The 24779-nt window shown below is 40.5% G+C and overlaps 2 pseudogenes; both read right to left on the bottom strand.

Moving 5' to 3' along the window:
• Positions 1 to 3350: 3350 nt before the first annotated feature.
• Positions 3351 to 4962, bottom strand: LOC138986941 (zinc finger protein 280B-like; annotated as a pseudogene).
• Positions 4963 to 14565: 9603 nt separating this feature from the next.
• LOC138986942 (zinc finger protein 280A-like) lies at positions 14566 to 23799 on the bottom strand (annotated as a pseudogene).
• Positions 23800 to 24779: the final 980 nt, after the last annotated feature.

Raw genomic sequence — 24779 nt, forward strand, 5'->3', positions numbered from 1 at the left:
GAGGAGGAGGGTTCAGGATGGGGAACACATGTATGCCTGTGGTGGATTCATTTTGATATTTGGCAAAACTAATACAATTATGTAAAGTTTAAAATAAAATAAAATTTAAAAAATATAGAGGTATCAATAGGAAAACAGAAATCTCATGAAAGAACTCAATTCACTATTAATTATCTTTTATTTGAAGGCACAGAAACTGACTCAAGTTAATTCTAAGAAGCAAAGACCTGCTGTTATTATCTCTTCTCAGTCTTTTTTGTGTGTGTGTGTGTATGTGTGTGTGTATGTGAAAATCTAGGAAATCTAGGCTGGAGAGGGAAGAAGAGGGTAGAGACTTAAAGTCCCTTTAAGGAGGAGGAGGAAAGGGAGGGCGTTGGAAATTACGTTGTGTGATTTGAACAGCATGAAGCGTGAAGCTCAAATAAGGGAGGTAGCAAGCCATGCAGGAGTAGGGGAAGAGCATTTCCAGAAGAAGAGCAGTTGCAAAGTTTTTGGATTGGGAAGAAATGGAATTTGCTTGAGGAAAAGCAAGTCCAGTGTTGCCAAAAACAGTGCACCAGTGAGGAAAAATAGTTGAGCAGAATGACAAAGAATGAAAGAGAGGAGGTAATCAGGGTCCATATTACTGGAACCTTTTTCAGTTCAGTTCAGTTCAGTTGCTCAGTCGTGTCCGACTCTTTGCGACCCCATGAATTGCAGCACACCATGTCTCCATGTCCACCACCAACTCCCAGAGTTCACCCAAAAACTCATGTCTATCGAGTAGGTGATGCCATCCAGCCATCTCATCCTCTGTTGTCCCCTTCTCCTCCTGCCCCCAACCCCTCCCAGCAGTAGTTGGCAATAAATAACAACTTGTACTCTTTAGGAGCATACTTCAGAGCAAACAACAGTAACAATGTTGATAACACTAAGGAAAAATAAAAACACATAACTAAACCATTTCATATTTTTACTATAGAAATAGAATAAATGAGCTACATATATAAAAGTCTGCACATTTAATTATACATAGAAGTTTCCACCTGAGACCAGAACAACACACACTCTTTCTGCAAAAGTGGTTTAAGCTTACACTTAGCAAAGTGCTTTGACCTAAGCAAACTAGCTGGAAAGTCCTAGTAATATTCAAAGTGCAAATCAATCAATCAAACATGGAATAAATAAATACAATAGACTTTACACTCAGAAAATTACCTAAAATGCAGACAAGACTCACTACAGCTTAGTCATTTGTAGTCCTTCCTGTTCAGTTCTGAAAGGGATGCTAAGCCCTTGGTGATTATCACTTCCCAGCATTTTGTGAAAGCTTAGAGAATTTAAATAAATTGACAAAGGGTGAAAAAAGAGTGGGGAGAGATAAAGAGGAGGAGAAAGAAAGGGGAAATGAGATATTTCTCCTGGCATAGGTCTACAGCCAGGATCCCAGGTTCCTTGAATTGTGCACAGATTGTTTGTTACCTGTGCCGGAAGTGGAGAAGGGATGGCATTAAAACATGCCTGCTGCTGCTGCTGCTAAGTTGCTTCAGTCATGTGCGACTCTGTGCAACCCCAGAGACAGCAGCCCAACAGGCTTCCCCATCCCTGGGATTCTCCAAGCAAGAACACTGGAGTGGGTTGCCATTTCCTCCAATTCATGAAAGTGAAAGTGAAGTTGCTCAGTTGTGTTCGACTCTAGAGACCCCATGGACTGCAGCCCACCAGGCTCCTTGGTCCATGAGATTTTCCAGGCAAAAGTACTGGAGTGGGATGCCATTGCCTTCTCCAAAACACGCCTAAGGAGACTCAGCTCCAGGAACCCACAGAGGCAGTGAAGTGTACTGATGTTCAGGAACCAATACTTAGAGGGTACCCTGCAGGTCTGCCAATGGGACCTTGGAGACCATAAGAAAAAAGGTTCCACAAGTATAATCACAGATTAGTTGGATAGATTAGAGTGAGGAGAATAACTCTATGACCTGATAAATACCGAATTAAATGAGACAATTCTTGCACATCAGACTGTATCAAGTAAGACAAAAATTCAGTATGAGTTTGATAAAATGGGAAATTACACACACAAAGAATTGTTAACTGCAATACATTTGTGTCCAAGGCAAGATAAGACACAACACTGAAATCTTCATATGTTTAACTAGGGTAAGACACATGTAACTGGAAAAGGTAAGGAAAAGCTCTATAAAGGGTTTAATCACCCTGGAACATTTTTATCCACTACATTTACTATTCTTGGACAACTCCATTGTAGCTTAAGGGTGAGAGAACTAAATTGAGCCCAATTCATAAGCTTAACAGATTCCCTGGGTTTGAGTCTTTTCAGTCAAAACTATGGGTCAAGGACAAGTCAACCTGGACGTCAAGGCTTTTTTTCCTTGAGAATCTTAATTTGCTCTACTATTGTGACTTAGACAGACATGGCTACTTCACTGTGACTAAAGGCCAGCCAAATGGGAAAGGGGATGGAATGAATCAAATTACCCTTTTGATCACTCAACAGGAGGTCCATGGGCACCAGGCCTCATTCTGTTAACTATCTTTGCTTCTGCAACTGTAGTCAATGATACACAGGGCCTGTTTGATGCTTACAGGAGCCCCTCACCAACCACAGGCATTTTAATGGTTGGCTTCCTTGAGATGTCCCTGGGGTAGGTAAAGACATTCTGAGACAGTGTTCCTTCTGCCTTGGCTCCATGCCTGGAGTGAATGCATACCTCTTCCTCCAATGGGACAAGAAGCCACAGCTCTCCACTGACTAAATCCCATGTCTGCTTCAAACTCACATCACAGCTTCTCCATCAACTTCTCCACACCAGGCTTTTGGAGCCAGGTTATCTTAGATCAGCACAACAGAGGCACTGAGGAGAGTTCAGCAGCACATGGGACTATACCATAAGAAAGTCATTCCAATCTGGCTGTATAGTTAATACTGAGATCTTAAAGGCATGAAAACAGTTGAAAATTACATTTCTAAAACACTCTACAGATTATATGTATAGCAGAGGTTTCGAACTTACAAACAACATGAAATACCGAAATAGGTTATTACTTTTCTTCTCTCCCCCTCTCTCATTCTTTCTCTCTCATACACACGTGAGCACATATTTTTTACATATTAAGATAATTATATGAAAAACAGGTAATATATTTTTAAATAACATCTCAAATTCAGGTCAATTAAAACTGTTCTTCATGAATTAAAAAAAAACATAAATTACCCATTGGTTTTACTATATTTGATACTATTGAATAATGCTATAATTTCGATTTTTTTGTTTTTAATGGGGATTTTACATTTGACTGAAATACTTGTTTCAGACTTACTGAAAGTAGAATAAAGGTTTTTTTTTTTTTCAACTCCTATTTTTAGATTGGGGGGGTGGTGATGGTTCAGAATCAGATGTGTTCACAGTAATGGATGGTACTTCCACCAATCCTGGTTGAAGAGGTTCCAGTGATACCTGAATAACAACTTTTGTTTCAGGAGGTAATCCTTCTAGCTGCTTAGGCTTCTTAAACATTTGATGACAATGAGTCTTGTGCTCCATTTTCTCTTTGAAAGTTAAAAACTGTAGCCGACATTTGGAACACTGGTGAAAACTCTTTACCCAGTGCCCTCTATAATGACACATGTATGGTGTTGCAGTTGTAAAAATTTTGAGACAAAACGGACAAAGCAAATTCTTAGTGTACCATGGTATGCTCTGAAATGTGCATCCACATCTGCAAAAACTGATGATCTGTAATTGCAAACCTGGCACACATAGGGCATTTCACCAGGCTTATGATTGTCTTTCATGTGCTATAAGAGAAACTGATCTGTCTCAAAGGACAACTCACAGATTTTACAGTCTGCAGAGGGCTTCTGGGAAATGTGAATACTTTCAATGTGACACTGCAGCTGGAAGGGAGTAGGAAACTGGTGGAGGCAGTGCTGGCAGGTGGTGCGGTTTTTCCAGCTGTCACCTCTCTGCCTTTCAAGTCCCAAATGGTGCTTCAAGTGATTCAGAAACTTGACGTTTTTTAGAACTTTCAAGCAGCTGAGGCATTTAAAGGTTGTGTGAGTTTTGGGTTTTGGCTGCCCATCTCCTATTCGCTGTCCATAGTAGAAGTCACCAAGTAACACAATCAGATTTCCTTCTGTGGGATCAACAATCTTGTTTTGACTTGCTAAACTTGGAAAGTCAGTTTTTGTCAGTCCATTTTTCCCTAAAGGACTTATAGGCTTACAATAAGCATTGTCCTTTGGAAAAGCTGTTGGACGAGGTTCTCCATTCTGAACATGGCTTAATGATGTATGAACACTGTCTGGTGTGCTTTGCTCAGTAGTCACTGTATGAAAAATACCTGAAGGGTACAAAGCTAAGGAATATCCCCTATAATTCCATCACTGAGTTTAGGCTTTTTGGGATCTGTGCTATTTGTTTCAGAAATGGAAAGTAGCTTTGATACACGAGGACTTTTATTCATATCTCCTGCAGAAACTGCTGTTTCTACTGGATGCTGCAATGAACCTGTGAAGATAATCAAAGGAGAATATAACTCTGAAACGCTATTAGGCACTATTAGTGGTGAAATATTTTATAATCAGCTTCAGACAAAGGCTCAACAATAATAGGACTATCTGTTGATCTTGATTCAGAACCAGAAACTGGCAAGACAGTCCGTGCTGCTGATGTAGGAGTCGCATGACTAACAGGCTGTAATTTGTGAGCATTATCTTTCTTGAAGTGATCATACATTTTTCTCCTTGAACATGAACCTGGGGTAACTCTGTTCAATGTTTGAAATGACTGGTTTTGAATTTGAGGTCATCCCAAAAAAGACCACATCAGCATCTTTATTTACATGTTCCACTCCAACAAAGATCAGTTCAGCATCTTCATCATCTACTAGTTTGGTTTCTCCTACACTTTTCTGTGGTTCTGGCTCTTGTTCTTCAGATAACATACATGGTGTTTCCATATTTTAAATACTTTTTTATTCTTGAAGGGTGTGGCCACCAATACCAGTGCTTTCTTTACATAACCTGCCATCTAAGCATAAACATACTACATATTAGTTAAGTACAGAAAAATGCGCTATTTGATTATCTCCAAAACTCTAGGAAGTTATAAACACCATTATCTTACAGATAAAGACATTGAGTATCAAAGAGGCTAAATGACAGCTGAAAAACCTATAAGTCTACATGACTCTAGAATCATAGCTTTGTCCCATGTTGATTTTAATCTCTTCTATTTAAAAAAGAAAGAAAGAAAGAAAAGAAAAGGAAAAAACAACACCACTGATCATTAGGTGAAATTACATATAAAGGACAAGCATTTTTACAAAAGCACTATTGTACAGTGTGTAGAAACATGGACTTTGGAGTCAAAAAGATTAAGCTGGAATTCTAAGTTAGCCATACACTAGCTGCATCTTTTTGGGCAAATTTATAACTTTTAAATGTGTTTCTGTGTCTTAAAGACAAACATGCTTATTTCTTAGACTTAAAGTTAACAGCTCTTTTTAAAAAGCATCAGCTATTCAATGGCATCTTGTTTTGTAGTAAAATTGGGAGAAAACATATCTTAAATGCACATTACAATTGATTCACACATACTAATTTCATAAATGTTAATACAGAAAATAGGTAGCAGATTCAAAGTATAAAGTATCTAGACATAGTTAACAAATAGCGTAATTCAATGTCAAGCACTTAATACAGGCCTAACAAATTGAGAATTAACTCTCTTGTTAATCTCACCCCAATTCCACACTGATATATCCTAAATTTCTGCCTCTAATCCAGACTAAACTTAAATCCAACAATGCTTCATCTTTCACTCCACATGTCTCTTCCCCACATAGCATGCAAAGTGATGTCAATCTTTCTCTAATACCAGTATCACAGAGATACATCACACACACACACACACACACACACACACACACACACCCGATATCCCTTATGAATATAGAGGCAAGAGTCCTCAACAAAATACTGGAAAAATCTAACAACATATAAAAAAGATCATATACCATGATCACGTGGGATTTATGGAGGTATGCAAAGTTGGTTCATTATACGAAAGTCAATCAACATAATGCCATTTTAACAGAATAAAGGACCAAAAACACATCTGCCTACAGAAAAAGCATTTCCCTGAACCCAGCACCTTTTCATAATAGGCGTTATAAAAAACACTTAATAACTAAGAAGCGAACTTTCTCAATGGAAGGGTACCTATGAAAGACCCACAGCTAACATCATACATAATAATGAAAAACTGAATGATTTCCCTCTAAGATTGGGAACAACACAAGGATGTCTATTCCGCACTTTGGCTCAATTTTATACTGGCAATTCTATAACCAGGGCAATCAGGTAAGAAAAAGGAGTTGGTGCTGTTGTTGTTAAAAACAAAACAAAACAAAAACAGCATTCAGAATGGAAAGGAAAAGGTCCAAGCATATTGGAGATAATATACTTTTCTATAGAGAAAATCCTGAAGAAACCACAAGTATTACAACTAATAAAAATCTTGTACAGAATACAAGATAAATATTTTAAAAATCAATCACATTTCTATACAGTGGCAACAAATGTTCTGAAAATGAAGTTAAGTAAACATTTCAATCTACACTAGCATTAAAAAGAATACTTCAGTTCAGTTCAGTTGCTCAGTCATGTCCAGTCAGAAAAACAAATATTATATGGTATCATTTACATGTGGAATCCAAAATATGACACAAATGAACTTATCTAGGAGTTAGAAACAGATTCACAGACATAGAGAGCAGACTATGTGATTACCAAGAGGGGAAGGGTGGGGGAGGCATAGATTGGGAGCTGGTGATTAGCAGATGCAAACTATAATATTAATATAGAATAGATAAATAAGATCCTACTGTATAGCACAAGGAAATATACTCATATCTTGTGATAAACAATAATGGAAAAGGATATGAAAAAAATTGTGCATGCATGCGTGTGCATATACATATGATGGAAAGGAAAGGTAAAGGGAAGGGAAGGAAAGGACAACTCTTGGAAAGCACGTACAGAAAGTGGATTCTTGTGTGTTATGGATAGATTTTAAAATGTTGCAACTGCTATAGAAAACAGTATAAAGGCTCCTCGAAAAATTAAAAATAGAACTACCACATGATTTGGCAATTCCACTTCTGGATATAAATTCAAAAGAAGTTAACATGGGGTCTTGAGATATTTGCACGGCCATGCTCACAGCAGCAAAAATCACAACAACTAAGAGGTGGAAGCATCTAAATGTCCATCAAATGTGATATATACATACAATGAAACGTTATTTAGCCATATAAAGGAAATTCTGCCACATGCTACAACGTGCATGATCCTTTAAGACATCAAGCTAAACGAAATAAACCAGTCATGAAAAAGACAAATATTGTATGTTTCCACTTATAAGAAATATCTAATAAAGTCAAGTAATAGAAGGGAAACAAAGAACATTGATGTATTCCAGGGCCTAGAGAAACAGGGAAGAAAAAAGGAGTTGTTGTTTAATGGGACAGGTGATGGGTATACGTTTTCAATTTTGCAAGATGAAAAGGTGTAGAGATCTGTTTCATGACAATGTGATAAGGAATTCCCTGGTAGTTCAAAGGTTAGGAACCCATGCTTTATTATCAGGGGCCTGGGTATGAGCCTCAACCAGGGAACTATATCATGCAAGCTACATAGCATAGCTAGAACAATGACAACAAAATCAAAACAACACTGTGACTGTGTGTGTGTGTGTTTGTGTTAGTCACTCCGTCGTGTTCAACTCTTTGCATCCCCATGGACTGTAGCCTCCTTTGTCCATGGCATTCTCCAGGAAAGAATACTGGCGTGGGTTGCCATTTCCTTCTCCAAAAAGGCTGATGAAAGTGTGTAAAATACTTAGCATGTAAAAATGGTTACAATGGTAAAATTTAAGTTACACGTTTTTCACAACAATTAAAAAAAAAAAAAACATTTTAACAATCAGGAAAATAATTTGAATAGACTTTTCACCAAAAATGACATACAAATGGCCAACAATCACATGATTAGGAGAATATAAATCAGTCTCAGTGAAATACTACTTCATACCCATTAACTTGGCTATAATCAAAAAGAGGAATAATAACAAGTGCTGCAAAGGATATGAAGAAAAGGAATCTTCATATATTGTTGATGCAATTGCTGTAAAATGGTACAACCACTTTGAAAAGGGGTTTGTCAGTACCTCAAAAATTAAATATAGAGTAGCTGTATGATTTGGCAGTTTCACTCTTTTGTATATATCCATAAAAACTGAAAATGTTAAGTCCATGCAAAAACAATGTTCAAAGCAACATTACTCACAGTAGCCACAAAGAGTACACCATTCAAACATTATCCATTATGTGATGAATGGATAAATAAACTGTGGTATATGCTCACAATGGACTACATGTAAGGCATATACCATATTCAGCCAAAAAAAAAAAAAAAACACCATGTACTGCTATACATCCATAAAATGGATGAATCATGAAAATACACAAACTAGGGGACTTCCTTGGAAATCTATTGTTTAAAACTCTGCGCAGGTTCCATCCCTGGGCTGGGAACAAAGATCCCACAAGCCACATAGCTAAATAAATAAATATTTAAAAACAAAATATGATATCTAAATAAAGCCAGACACAAAGGTCATATATTGTATGTGGGAGAACTGTAGGTAGAAGAGAAGCAGAAAAGAGAAGCATTCTGTAATCCAAATGAAACATTTGTGGGGGGCAGTAGGAAATGAACTACTTTGATAAAGGCTGCCAAAAAATTAAATTAAATAAAAACTAAAAATTGACCACTGAGTTAAACATTTGGAATTCACTGGTGACCTTGACAAGAATGGATTACAAGGAAAATGAGAGAATTGGAGATAACAAATTCTACAAACAACTCTGTAGAAGTCTATAATAAGCAAATATGAATTAAAAGAAGCAGAAGCAGGACGTGTCTTCAAAAGACAGACTTTTAATGAGAGGTGATTTTACAGTCAGTCTGTTTGCTGATGGGAACCGTCCAGAGAAACAGAAAACTTAATCCAGGAAAAATAAGAGATTTGCTAGAATACAACTGAGTAAATAAGAATGGAGTAGAAAATCCCATGGATGGAGGAGCCTGGTAGGCTACAGTCCGTGGTGTTGAGAAGAGTCGGACACGACTGAGCAACTTAACTTTCACTTTTCACTGATGGATTGGAGAAGGAAATGGCAACCCACTCCAGTGTTCTTGCTCAGAGAATCCCAGGGACAGGGAGGCCTGGTGGGTTGCTGTCTATGGGGTTGCACAGAGTCAGACATGACTGAAGCGACTTACCAGCAGCAGCAGCACCCAAGAAGTGTACACAAGACAAATTCACTCACAGTAACAGAAGTTAGATCATATGAAGAAAGGTTGGCATGGTGGATTAATGGCTATGGTAGCCAGCCTTTAAGATGATTCCAAGTGAATCACGTTTCCTGGTATTCCCACCCCTGTGTAGTTCTCTCTCAAAATATCACAGGGTTGACCTGTGAAACTAAGAAAATAGAGAAGTGAAAATGTTTAACTTTTGAAAAAAGACTCTGCACTTTATCTTGGGTGCAAGTTCTTTCCTGAATCACTCATTCTGGGAAAAGACAGCAGCCTCCACACAAGCAGCCACTTGAAGAGGCCCACAGAGAGAGGAACTGAGGCCTCATGAGTACAGCCAAGTGAGAGAGCTTAGATTCAACAACCCAAGTCTGCAGAGGTTGTCAAACCAGATAAAAGCTTGACTAAATTAGTAAAGTGATGCTCAAAATTCTCCAAGCCAGGCTTCAGCAATATGGGAACCCTGAAATTCCAGAAGTTCAAGCTGATTTTAGAAAAGGCAGAGGAACCAGAGATCAAATTGCCAACATCTGCTGTATCATGGAAAAATCAAGAGAGTTCCAGAAAAACATCTATTTCTGCTTTATTGACTATGCCAAAGCCTTTGACTGTGTGGATCACAATAAACTGTGGAAAATTCTCAAAGAGATGGGAATATCAGACCACCTGATCTGCCTCTTGAGAAACCTATATGCAGGTCAGGAAACAACAGTTCAAACTGGACATGGAACAACAGACTGGTTCCAAATAGGAAAAGGAGTACGTCAAGGCTGTATATTGTCACCCTGCTTATTTAACTCATTTGCAGAGTACATCATGAGAAACACTGGTCTGGAAGAAGCACAGGCTGGAATTAAGATTGCTAGGAGAAATATCAATAACCTCAGATATGCAGATGACACCATCGTTATGGCAGAAAGTGAAGAGGAACTCAAAAGCCTCTTGATGAAAGTGAAAGTGGAGAGTGAAAAAGTTGGCTTAAAGTTCAACATTCAGAAAATGAAGATCATTGTATCTGGTCCCATCAATTCATGGGAAATAGATGGGGAAACAGTGGAAATAGTGTCAGCCTTTATTTTTGGGGCTCCAAAATCACTGCAGATAGTGACTGCAGCCATGAAATTAAACGACACTTACTTGCAAGAAAAGTTATGACCAACCTAGATAGCATATTGAAAAGCAGAGACATTACTTTGTCAACAAAGGTCCATCTAGTCAAGGCTATGGTTTTTCCAGTGGTCATGTATGGATGTGAGAGTTGGACTGTGAAGAAAGCTGAGCACCGAAGAATTGATGCTTTTGAACTGTAGTGTTGGAGAAGACTCTTGAGAGTCCCTTGGACTGCAAGGACATCCAAATAGTCCATTCTGAAGGAGATCAGCCCTGGGATTTCTTTGGAAGGAATGATGCTAAAGCTGAAACTCCAGTACTTTGGCCACCTGATGTGAAGATTTGACTCATTGGAAAAGACTCTGATGCTGGGAGGGAATGGGGGCAGGAGGAGAAGGGGACAATAGAGGATGAGATGGCTGGATGACATCATTGATTCGATGGACTTGAGTCTGAGTGAACTCTGGGAGTTGCTGATGGACATGGAGGCCTGGCATGCTGTGATTCTTGGGGTAGCAAAGAGTTGAACATGACTGAGTGACTGAACTGAATTGAACTGAACTGGACAACAGAGACCCTGAGGCTAAACTACCCAACTGGATTCTAGACCAAGAGATAACAAATGGAAGTTATTCCAAACTATTCAATTTTGAGATAATATGTACAACACAAACATTTCATGTTACTATCATTCACATCATACTTACACACAGAAGAGTTCTCTATAAATATGGCAAAACTTTTTTGTTTAACAAAACTGCTGGGGTCCAGCCCCAGCAGATCCAGAGAATTCGAAGGGGAGACAGCTTCTGCTAACTGGATAAAATAGCTTTCCACTGCTGCTAAGTCAATTCAGTCGTTTCGACTCTATGCGGCCCCAGAGATGGGAGCCCCCCAGGCTCCCCCATCCCAGGGATTCTCCAGGCAAGAACACTGGAGTCAGTTGCCATTTCCTTCTCCAATGCATGAAAGTGAAAAGTGAATGTGAAGTCACTCAGTCGCGTCCAACTCTTAGTGACCCCATGGACTGCAGCTTACCAGGCTTCGCCATCCATGGGATTTTCCAGGCAAGAGAACTAGAGTGGGGTGCCATTGCCTTCTCTGACAATAGCTTTATTAAGTATTAATTAGAAATATAAAGTATGGTTAAATAGGGATAGCTCAGTGAGAAAATTCAGTGGAGAAAAGAGGCTGAATAGCTTGGTTTACACGGAAAACCAATAAAACTTCAAGTCAAGAAGTTTGCACTGCCTATGTAGGCCACAGGCGTCTTCCCATTCTCCCAAGGGACAGGAGACACTAAGGCCTCCCCAGTCAGATCTTAGAAGCCCAGGCAAAATTAGTAGACTTGGCGGGCCTCTGCACTCCAGATGCAAAAATTCAGCCAGAAGGTGAAAGAAAGAATGACATGGGGAGACCAAGCTTCGGTGAGCAAGACCCATAGCTTTATTTTCAATAGGGGTTTTTATACCATAAGTTGCATATAGAGGATAATAGGGGGTGTGAAATTATGCAAAGTCAGCAGTCTTTGATCCTTATCAAAACCAGGGTTTCTTTTCTGCAAACTTATCACATACAAATGGTTTAGGTGATTTACATCATCTTCTGGCCAGAAGGCTTATTAACATTCTATGACTCTGACAAAGGTTTGTCAACCATAAGACTTATTTTCTCTAAAAGTAATTATTTTAAAGTTTGGCACCCTCCTCCAAAGGTGTTAGATAAAGTTGCATTCCTATTGGGCAGAGGTGCAGTGGGTTTACAACAAAGGAAAAAAATTATTACCTTAAGGGTCTAAAGTTGCTAACACCAAGGCCACTACTTTTTTTTCCTACATACCAACTATATTAATTAATACATATTCAAGGATACAATACAGGGGATGTGAAAACTTGGCAGCAAGCATTGGCTCATCAATGAAATCTTCTACTAGTTTTATTCTGACAGCTTCTAACTCTCCAAGAGGCTCTAAGCTATTTGAATATCTTAAGCTTCCTGTGCCTTTCGAAGTTTAGAGACTGTAAACAATCGTATGCATAGCTGTAGGAGTCCAGGTAAACTTGTCAGGCAACTTAGAGAGTCATCTGAGGGGTTTGGATTTAAACACTCCTATTATGCCCAGGAAGTTTATTAACTGGAGTGTAAGTTAACTCCTTTTCAGAGAGAGCGAGATGGTGGTGGGGGACAACCCCCCGTAAAGTCAGAGGTGAGAGCACAAAACAGTAAAGTAGGCAGATTCTGGTTTTGGGGGTAGATGTTCGAGAATATCCAGGGGGACTCCTGAGGCTGGATCCTGCCTTTGCATATGCTGAGCCTCCTTCCTCATGACCTTTGCCATGGGCGGAGTTCCTCACGCTGGCCCCCGGCACAAAACAAACCAAAACATCTAAAAACAGGAGTTGCCTGGCAGTCCTGTGATTAGGACTCAGCCCTTTCACTGCCAGGATCCTGAGTTCAATTCCTGGTTGGGGAACTAATATCCTATGAAGTCACGTGGTGTGACCAAAACAAAACATGGCAACATTGATTCACTATGAAGTTCAAAGCTGTACTAGCAATAGATAACTATATAACAGAGCTGTAGGCACAAGTTGCTGGGCATTGAGCTACCTATGATCTTGTTTACTGGAGCGAAATGAACTCAGATGGTCCCCAGGCACCAACCAGTGGAGTTCAATTACTTAATGAAATAAAGCCCTTAAGGGTATAGAAATGAGCAAGTAATCCCATGTAACCATGTTAAATCACAACATTTTTTCTGAATGAACCACTTTATTTATTTATTAATTTGGCCATGCTGCTTGGCTTGTGGGATCACAGTTTCCTGACCAGAGATGGAACCCAGACCACTTCAGTGAAAGCCCAGAATCCTAACCACCAGGCTACCAGGGAACTCTCACACCTTCATTACTTTGATTTTATAGCTAAAACCTTACGATATGTACATTGCCCCATTTTAGCCTCATCAAGTTGTAGGAGCCAGCTCTACACAGCTTAAAACCCAGGGTGCTTACTCTCTTTCAAGATGACAAGAGAAAGCAAGCCACCAGCCTCACTGCCTGTTTTTAAGGTTGCAACTCAGAGAGCTTCAGAGTGACCTGAAACCATGATTGCCCTGAAGTCACCACCCACAATCATGGTCAGCTAAACCTCAATCAGCAGAACTCTCTCTACATAGCAACATGTCACCCCATGAATGAAAGGAGAAAAACGGAAGGCAAGAAAGACATAACTTTGTTCCTTATTGTCAACATGCCCGCCACCTTACCTAAGGGGAACACTGAAAACCTAAGCCCTTGAGACTTCCAAGGCAGGCAAAGGTCACAACCTGGGGGCGGGCAGAGGGAAAGGTCAGGTTGTGTCATGTGTTCCAGGAACAGGCATCTCACACTCAACCAGAGCAAGTGACTGAACTCCTCTTCTCTGAGCTTCTTCCTCCCACCTCCTTTCTCTCAGTAACAAAGGAACAAGCACCTCATCTGCCAATCTCCTGAAGCAATGGCCTGAATCTCGGGACCCCAAGGTATAGGGACAGCCCTGGAATCCCAGAAGAGGCAGAGGAAACAGGAAAACGACCAAGGCGCGCCACAGTGAAGAGGCCAGTAGATCGATTTTTTTTTTTTTTTTTTTGTGGCGCCCACCTGACTGTACCTGGGTCCAGAACTGTGTTGGACCCGAGTCACAAACCTGCTGTGAAGATTTCTGTGTGTGTTTATGTATATTAGGTTCAACAGGAGACCTGAGCGGGGGGCCGGGAGCCTAACAGGCCCTTCCCCCAAGCTGGCTCTACCCACCACCGGGGCAGGAAGGCTGCTGGAGAGAAGCGCCAGCCCAGACTAGAAATGAGAGAGGGCAAAAGGGGTCTCAGGGCCTATGGGCCCGGCCGAGCTGCCTCCTGAGGGCCCACCAGGCCCTCACAGGCCTCCTTGCCTAGCAAAGCCCCGCGCATGTGGGGACTCGAGAAACCGTCCCCTTGGCCCTCAGACACCGCTTTGGCCACACCACGCCCCAGCCCTTACCAGTCCCCGTTGTCGGTGGTGCCAGAACTGTAGGCAGCTCACAGGCCCTTAGGTGGTCTCTGGGTTAAGCCTGAAGGGAAGACGCCTCCTCAAGCCCAGGGCGCTGCTGCAGCTGCCCCTACAGGCGCCCTGCTGCCACTGATGATTGGCTGCCAGGTGTGGGCGCTGCAATTTGATTGGTCGCAAGTCCGAGTTGGGTGCAATGAGCACATGGTGACACCTCTGGAGGCAACAGCAGGGGGTGTAGTTAGGCTGAACCTGAATCTCAAAGGTCTTAGTTCTGTCAAGATTGTGCAGCTTACCGGAGGAGGGGGAAAAAAACAAACAGATTGCACTGTTGCCAGGGCACAGGGCTGAGAGCATCATCCGAGTCTACCAGGGGAGTCCAGTGATGCTGTCCAGCACTCACAGCTTTCAGGGGTGACCTGCCCCTTCCTTAAGGAACTTGACCATATACCTGGATCTTGAAGCCCCTCCTCTTGGTATTACATTGGGATCAATACAGGGCAGCCTGCCCCTCTTTTTGCACAGCCTATATAGTAAGCTAAGAATGAGCTTTACTTCTATTTTTAAGTTTTAGAGACTTAGGCTTTTTAATGGCTTAGGAAAACAGTAAATAATATTATTTTCAGACATGAAAATTGTGTGAAATTCAACTTTCAGAATCCTTAAAGTTGGAACAGGGACTTGCCAGTTCCTTTGGTTAGTGTCTATGGCTGCAAACTTGATTAAGCACCAAAGATCATATTCACAAAGCTTAAATTATTTCTTTCTTGGCCCTTTACAGAGTCTTTTTTAAATGCCCTGTTCTGCTGGAAGACTCCTTGTAATCATATGGGGCAATAAAGTTTTGGTTTTGTTACTATATTTTCTTCTCTATTATATTCATTTTTCTTTCTTTGTTAATTGCATTCCTTCTTATTGCTATGTTTGTTCTGCTGCTCACCTTTACAACTTTTTGAGATTGTTATTTGTAACTCTCATTTCTCTTATATGTAATGTTATAAATTTACTTTAATTTGTTGTTGTTGTTTAGGCCCTCAGTCATGTATGACTCTTTGCAACCCCATGGACTAAATGCAGCACACAAGGCTACCCTGTCCTTCACTATCTCCTGGAGGTTGCTCAAACTCATGTCCATTGAGTTGGTGATACTATCCAAACATCTCCACCTTTTCTGCCCAGTTCTCCTGCCCTCAGTCTTTTCCAGCATCAAGATCTTTTCCAATGAGTTGGCTTTTCACATCAGGTGGCCAAAGTATTGGATATTCAGCTTCAGCATCAGTCCTTCCAGTGAATATTCAGAGTTGATTTCCCTTAGGATTGACTGGTTGGATGTCCTTGCTGTCCAAGGGACTGTCAAGAGTCTTATCCAACACCACAGTTCAAAAGCATCAATTCTTCAGCACTCAGCCTTCTTTATGATCTAACTGTCACATCCATACATGACTGCTGGAAAAACTATAGCTTTGACTAGACGGACTTTGTCAGCAAAGTGATGTTTCTGCTTTTTAATATGCTGTGTAGGTTTGTCATAGCTTTTCTTTCAAGGGGAAAATATCTTTTAATTTCATGGCTGTAGTCACTATCCACAATCATTTTGGACCCCAAGAAAATAAAGTCTGCCACTGTTTCCATCATTTTCCCATACAAATTTAACTTTATCACAATTTTTGCTGATTAGTATGTTCATTATCATTCACTTTCAAGTATATCCTAATATTCTCTTCTTAATACAAAGATTAGATATCTCATGGGCTTCCCTTGTTGCTCAAATGGTAAAGAACTTTCCAGCCAATTCAGGAGACACAGGAGGACAAGGTTCGATCCTGGGTCAGGAAGATTGGCATCTGCTCCAGTAGTCTTGTCTAAAAATTCCATGGAGATATGTATTAATATATTTATTGATATTTTCCAAATGAATGGCTTTTTAACATATGTTTCTTTGTCAATTTCTAATTATTGCATTATGGTCAGTTGACACAGTCTAAATATTATTGATTCTTTGTATTTGAAGTTTTCCATTCAATTAATTATACCATACTTTAGACTTCCATTCCATTGAAGTCAAAATGAAGAGGGTATGATGTAAAGAAAATATTTGAAATATCTACAATGTATATCTGTGAAATGACCTCCTTTAGGCTTCACAATTATTCCAGCAACTTTGAGTAGGAAACCTTTAATGAAGTTACAGGTTTTATTCAGATTTTACCAGTTTTCCCACAGATGTTCTTTTCCAGTTTCATATGCCCATATAGGATACCAAACTGCATGAGGATATATACTGAAAGCCTACAGATACCTCCCTTAGACTCTGGTCTATAGCAGTTTCTTAAACTTTCCTTGCTTTTCATGACTTTTGACAATTTTCAGGAGTCTATCGGGGACAGCTATTTTGCAGAATGACTCTCAATATGGGTTTGATATGTTTCTCCTGTGTGCACTGGGGTTTATATATTTTTAGAACTATACCTCCAAGGCAATTTAGCTTTCTCATCATTTCCCATCAAGGATCCATACTATCAATACGACTTACCACTAGTTCCTCTGCTATAAAGTTATCTCCTTCCCCTGACATATTCTGTTTTTTGGAAACAAGTCACTAAACCCAGCCTACACTTGGGGATGGACATGGACTCTCATCTTGAGGAAAATATCTAAGAGATACACAAATTACTGAGGATACAAATTAATTGAAACTCATTTATAAGGACTATCTGGTTCTTCTAGCAATATCTTTTAGTTTTAAATTAATTAAATTAAAGTAAAGTAGAGATTTAATAGGTTTCCAATGTGGCGCTAGTGATAGGAACCTGCCAGCCAATGCAGCAGATGTAAAAGACACTGGTTCAATCACTGGGTGGGGAAGATCCCTGGAAAGGGAAATGGCAACCTACTCCAGTATTATTGCCTGGAGAATCCTATGGACACAGGAGCCTGGTGGGCTACCGTCTATGTGGCAAAGAGTTGGACAGGACTAAAGCAACTTAGCACACACAAATATTTAATACCTCAGTCACACTAGTTACATTTTAACATCTCTGAAGTGGCATATTGACAAGGAGATAGAAAACATTTTCATTGAGAATTCCCTAGTGATCTGGTAGTTAGGGCTTTGTGCTTCGACTGCAGGGGGCAGAGATTCGATCCGAGGTTTAAGATCTAAGATCCCTTAAGCCTCACAGCAAGGCCAAAAAAAAAAAAAAAAAAATCCTATAAGATGAACACTCTATCTGAAAAATCAGATAAAAGATATAAACAGGTCACCTCACAGAAGAGAAAATATGTATTTATATATGTGAAATGGTATTCATCCTTTTTAGGGAATACATGTAACAATGATTTAAAAAATTTCTATTCCTGCAGAAACTTCTGTTAATAGCACTGACTTAGATCATTGTTTTGCCAACATTTCTTCTTTTCAAACATAATGCACATTAACACATGAAACTGTTTTAGCTCTGTCTCAAAACATTTGCTATTTTCAATATAATTCAGTTCAAACATTTTTTTTTCCATAACAATTTCTCTTAGGAGCTGCAAATTATTTAGGTTCAGAAACAGGAGTAGGAGGAACCTAAACCACAATATTAAAGAGGCTTCTGAATTACAGAGGTTCTACTTTTGCACTTTGGGTTCCTGGCAATCCTTACTCTAACCTCAACCTGTTTGCAGTTATATTTATACATTTTCAAATTTTGGGAGTTCTTTCCTCCTCGATTATCTTTCTGGGTTTTTGTTGGCCATGCCACAGAACTTGTGGAATCTTAGTTCCACAAGCAGGTGTTGAACTCTGGCCATTGTCAGTGAAAGCATCAAGTGCTAACTGCTGAATCAACAGGAATTTTTGTATCTTTTTCTTTCTTTCTTTCAAATATTTATTCATTTACTTGGTGGTGCTTGGCCTTAGTTGCAGCACAAGGGCTCTTCAATCTTCATAGCAGCATGTGGGATGCAGGAATTTTATTTGTCACATGAGCTTCTTTTAGTTGCAGTATGTGGGATCTAATACCCTGACTAGGGAATGCACTTGAATTCTCTAATTTGGGAGCACATAGTCTTACCACTGGACTGCAGGGATGTCCTTCCCATGATGGAACCCAGGTCTCCCGCATATCAAGTGAATTCCTTACTGTCTTAGCCACTATAGCTTTGACTATAAGATCTTTGGTCAGCAGAATGATGCCTTAGCTGTTTTTTATTTTTATTTTTTGCTGTCTAGGTTTGTCATCACTTTTCTTTCAAGGAACAAGCTTCTTTTAATTTTGTGGGTACACTCATCGTCCATAGTGATTTTGAGGCCCAAGAAAATAAAATCTGCTGTTGTTTTCACTTTTTCTCCATTGGTTTGCCATGAAGTGATGGGACCAGATGTCACACTCTTCATTTTTTGAATGATGAGTTTTAAGCCAGCCTTTTCACACATCTCTTTAGCCCTCATCAAGAGGCTCTTCATTTTCTGCCATTAGGGTGGTATCATCTGCATATCTGAGGTTGTTGATATTTCTCCCAGCAATCTTGATTCCAGATTGTGCTTCATCCAGCCCAGTGTTTTTCATGATGTACTCTGCATATAAGTTAAATAATCAGGGTGACAATATACAATCTTTACATACTCCTTTCCCTATTTGGAACCAGTCAGTTGTTCCATATTCAGTTGTAACTGTTGCTTCTTGACCTGCATACAGATTTCTCAGGACACAGGTCAAGTGGTCTGGTATTTCCATCTTTTTTTTTTTTTTTTTTTTAATTTACAATATTGTATTGGTTTTGCCTTATATCTAAATGAATCTGCCACAGGTATACATGTGTTCCCCATCCTGAACCCTCCTCCCTCCTCCCTCCCTATACCATCCCTCTGGGTCATCCCAGTGCACCAGCCCCAAGCATCCAGCATCATGCATCGAATTTGGACTGGTGACTCATTTCATATATGATATTATATATGTTTCAATGCCATTCTCCCAAATCATCCCACCTTCTCCCTCTCCCACAGAGTCCCATCTCTTTAAGAATTTTCCAGAGTTTGTTGTGGTCCACACAGTCATAGGTCTCATCTGCGGCTGCTAAGTTGCTTCAGTCGTGTCTGAATCTGTGTGACCCCATAGACAGCAGCCCACCAGGATCCCCTGTCCCTGGGGTCCTCCAGGCAAGAACACTGGAGTGGGTTGCCATTTACTTCTCCAATGCATGAAAGTGAAAAGTGAAAGTGAAGTCACTCAGTCATGTCTGACTCTTAGCAACCCCATGGACTACAGCCTACCAGACTCCTCCATCCATGGGATTTTCCAAGCAAGAGTACTGGAGTGGGGTGCCATTGCCTTCTCCCAAAGGTCTCAGCACTTCATGGCAAATAGGTGAGGCAACAATGGAAACAGTGACAGACTTTATTTTCTTGAGCTCCAAATCACTGCAGATGGTGACTGCAGCCGCGAAATTAAAAGATGCTTGCTCTTGGGGGAAAAAAAAAAACTGACAAACCTAGATGACATATTAAAAAGCAGAGACATTACTTTGCCAACAAAGGTCCATGTAGTCAAGGTTATGGTTCTTCCACTAGTCATGTGTGGATGTGAGATGTGGACCATAAAGAAGGCTGAGCACCAAAGAATTGAGGTTTTTGAACTGTCGTGTTGGCTAAGACTCTCGAGAGTCCCTTGGACTGGAGGGAGATCCAGCCAGTAAGTCCTACAGGAAATCAACTCTGAATATTCACTGGAAGGACTGATTCTGAAAGTGAAGCTCCAATACTTTGGCCACCTTATGGGAAGAGCTGGCTCATTAGAATACACTCTAATGCTGGAAAGATTGAAGGCAGGAGGAGAAGTGGATGACAGAGAATGAGATGGTTGGATGACATCACAGACGCAATGCACTGGAGCCTGAGCAAGCTCCAGGAGATGGTGAAGGACAGAGAAGCCTGATGTGCTGCAGTCCATGGGGTTGCAATGAACACGACTGCACTACAACAAATTATTGGTTGTCTTGATTGATTTTTTTCTTGTTTCTGCAGTTTTTCTTTTCTAATTAAATATGTTCTTTGAAACTCATGGAAGGTCTAGGACCTAAAGTTTTTTTCTGCAAATAAGAGAATGGGTACATTGGTGGGGGTTGAGGGGTATGGTCTGTCCCTGGGAAAGCCCTGAAGGGTCCTTCTTTCAGTTATATGATGAAACAGACTGACAGTGCCAAATGTTTGGTAGAAATTGAAATGACAATACTGTTAGTAGAAATACACATTGCTTCAATCATTTTGAAAAAGCATTTGACTGTACCTGCATATTGGAATGGCTCAGTCAGTAACAAATCTGCCTGCAATGCAGGAGACCCACGTTTGAAACCTTGCATCAAAAAATCCTCTGGAGAAGGAAATGCCAACTCATTGTGGTATTCTTGCCTGGGAAATCCCATGGACAGTGGAGCCTGGTGGGCTAGAGTCTATGGGCTAGCAAGAGTCAAATACCACTTGGCAACTAAACCACTATCACATGCATTATCAGAAAATCTCATATCTAGACACACAGATACAGCTATCCTAGAGAAATTACTAAGAAAGACACACATGGGTTCATAGGTGGCTTATTCGAAAAGGCAAAATGAGAGCCTCAAATTTCAGGCACAGTAAAATGGACATATAAGACTATGCCCATTTCTACCCAGAAATGAAAAAGAATGTTCCACAGCTACATATAATAAGAATGCATCCCACTTATTAAACACACACACACACACACACACAACAACAACAACAAAAAACAAGACCTGGGGAATAGAAATTCTACTGTGAGATTGTATTTATTTAAAGTTTGAAACAAACAAAAATGAATGTCTAGTGCTAGAGGTCAGAGATGTGGTTACTTTGGGCAGTAGAGAGTGGCCAGGAAGGAACATGGAGATTTCAAAGCTACTTGATGGTAGAGAGATGAAACAAGTACAATCTCAGTTACAGTAAAGTCAGACTTTATTTTCTTGGCTCCAAAATAACTGTGGATGGTTACAGAGGCTGTGAAATTAAAAGATGCTCACTCCTTGGAAGAAAAGCTGTGACAAAACTAGACAGCATATTAAAAGACAGAGACATTACTTTGCCAACAAATGTCCATAAAGTCAAATCTATGGTTTTCCCAGGAGTCAGATACAGATGGAAGAGCTGGACCATAAAGAAGGCTGAGTGCTGAAGAACTGATCTTTTTGAACTGTGGTGCTGGAGAATGGAGAAGACTCTTGAGTGTCCCTTGGACAGCAAGGAGATCCAACCAGTCAATCCTAAGGGAAATCAACCCTGAATATTCAGTGCAAGAACTGAACCTGAAGCTCCACTACTTTGGCCACCTGATGAGAAGAGTCAACTAACTGGAAAAAAATCCTGGTGCTGGAAAATATTGAAGGCAGGAGCAGCAGGGGTGACAGAGAATGAGATGTTTATATGGCATCAGCAACCCAATGGAATGAGTTTGAGCAAGCTTTAGGAGATGGTGATAGACAGGGAAGCCTGGAGTACTGAAGTTCAAGGGTCACAGGGAGTCAGACAGGACTGAGCAACTGAACAACAAAAGCCAAGCAGAGTTTTTATGTACAGCTGGCTGAACCTGAATAGGGCTTCTTCGAAATTCTGGAGATGGGTAGAACATAATTTGTAGCCAGATCCCTTGCTGCAACATGTTTGTAATATTTTGTGTTTGTAGACAATCCAGTTTGTAGTTTTTCTGGGTGGCACTTGGGAGTCAGTGTTCCTCACAATGATGGGCACTGTCTCTCTTATAGAAATCAACTCAATCCCAGCTGAACTGAAGTTTGGATCATGACCTCTGTTTCAGGAGGCAACCCTTGCAATTGCTCTGGCTTTTTGAATGATTGATGATTCTTGGTTTGGTGCTCTGCCTTTTCCTTCAGCTTCAAAAACTGAAGCCAGCACTTGGAATATGGAAAGACCCTCTTGTTCCAGTGCCTCCAAGTGTGATTTATGAAGGATGTCGCCACTTTGAACATTTTGAGACAAAACAGACAAAGCAAATTGTTTGTGTTTCCATACCACGTTCTAAAATGCGCCTCTACATCAGCAAATGCTGACGATCCGTAATTGCAAACACGGCACACGTAGGGCATTTCACCAGGTTTGTGACTGTCCTTCATGTGCTGTAAGAGAGCCTGATGTGTTTCAAAGGACAATTCAAGATTTTACAGACTGTGGAGGGCTCCTGGGAAGCGTGGACGCTTTCAATGTGACACTGCAGCTGGATCAGGGTGGGAAACAGTGCTGGCAGGTAGTGTGGATTTCCCAGCTGTCATCCCTCTGCTTCTTAAGCTCCAGATGGTTCCTCAAGTGGGTGATAAACTTGACACTTTTTAGAACTCCCAAGCAGCTGAGGCATTTGAAGGCTGTGTGAGTCTTCTGTTCTGGCTGCCCATCTCTTGTATGTTTTCCATAGTAAAAGTCATCAAGTAACATGATCAGATTTCCTTTTATAGGATCAACAGTCCTGCTCTGACTTGCTAGAGTCCAAAAGTCTGTTTTCTCCAGCTCTTCCAAACTACATGTTCTGTCTGGATCCATAAGACTGAAGCATGCCTGGTCATTCACATGAGTCCATGAAAATGATGCCCCACCTTGAACATGGCTCAGTGAGGTCAGGATATCTTCCAAGGTCATAATCGTATTCTTTGTAGGAGAGATTCCTAGAGGGGCCATGGTGGAAGCAGGTCTTTCTGGGATTCCATCTCTGAGTTTAGGTCTTTAGGGATTCCCATGGTTAAAATTTACATCTGAAGTGGGACATCACTTTGAAGAAGAGGACTTTCATCCTTGCCTCCTAATGAAAGAACAGCTCCAGATAGACCATGAGGCTGAGGAGAGAGCAATTCTGAAATTGTGAAGCTTGCAGAGAACTCCTTTTATAATCAGGTTTAGGAAAAGTCTTGAAAATAATAGGACTCTCTTCCTCCACATTCAGACTGAGAAGCTGGAGAGATGGCCACTGGCTCTGCTGCTGGGGTCCTGAGATATGCAGGTTGCAACATGCAGGAGGGATCTGGACTCATGTGGCCCTTCTTTCTTCTTGAAGATGAGTCCCTGGTCACTCTGTTCAAAATGTTAGAAATGACTGGCTTTGAACTTGAACTCACTCTGACAGGGAGGGTTTCAGTATCCTCATTGACGTGCTCTGATCCAACAAAGATGACCTCAGCATTGTCATCATCATCTCTGGATTTGGTCCCTCTGGTGTTTTTCTCAGGTTGTGGTGGTGATTGTGCTTCCTCACACGGGAAGAGATGGGCCATTTTACAATCACTTTTCACTTCAAGTGGCCCCTTCATCTAGTGCTTTTTCCATCTAAAGGCAACCACAGGAAAAGGTCATCCCCTCTGATCTCAGGTGTCACTCTCTGCAATTTCAGTTAGCCCTCAGTTGTTCACTGAAAATATTAAATGGAAAAGTCCAGAAAGAAATAATACATAAGTTTTAAATTGCATCTCATTCTGAGGAGTGTGATTGGAATCTCACACCATCTTACATCCTCCTGCCCTGAATGTGAATCTTTCCTTGGTTCAGCACATCCCACCCATTTGTAACTCGGTTACCACAATGACTGTTGAGATGTCACAGGGCTTGTGCCCACACACCCTTATTTTACTCAGTAATGGCCCCAAAGCATAAGTGGAGTGATGCTGGCCATTTAGATATGCCAGAGAGAATCCATTAAGTGCTGCCTTTAAGTGAAAAGATTGAAGTTCTCAATTTGATATAAAGAGAGAAAAATTGTATGCCAAGGTTGTATTGAATTGTATGCTAGTATCTTTGGTGAATGTGAAGAAGAGAAAAGAAATCTGGGTTATTTTTGCTGTCAACCTCAACTGCAGAAGTTATGGCTACAGAGCATAGTAAGTGCTTAGTTAGGGTAAAACAAAATCACTAAATTAGTACAGTAATATTTTTTACATAGAGACTACATCTTTCACAAAACTTTTATCAAAGTATATTGTTATAATTGTTCTATCCTATTATTACACCTTTCCTGGTGGCTCAGACCTGGGTTGATCCTGGGTCAGGAAGATCCTCTGGAGAAGGAAATGGAAGGCCAGTTCAAAATTCTTGCCTGGGAAATCCATGGACAGAGGAGCCTAGTAAGCTGCCTGGGGTCTCAAAGAGTAGACACTACTGAGCATCTTCACTTTCACTTTCCTGTTACTATTAGTTAGTTGCCAATCTCTTACTGTATTTTTATAAAATAAACTGCATCACAGGTATGTTTGTATAGCAA

Source organism: Bos mutus, unplaced genomic scaffold (assembly GCF_027580195.1).
Source record: "Bos mutus isolate GX-2022 unplaced genomic scaffold, NWIPB_WYAK_1.1 CTG281, whole genome shotgun sequence".
Classification (NCBI taxonomy): domain Eukaryota; kingdom Metazoa; phylum Chordata; class Mammalia; order Artiodactyla; family Bovidae; genus Bos; species Bos mutus.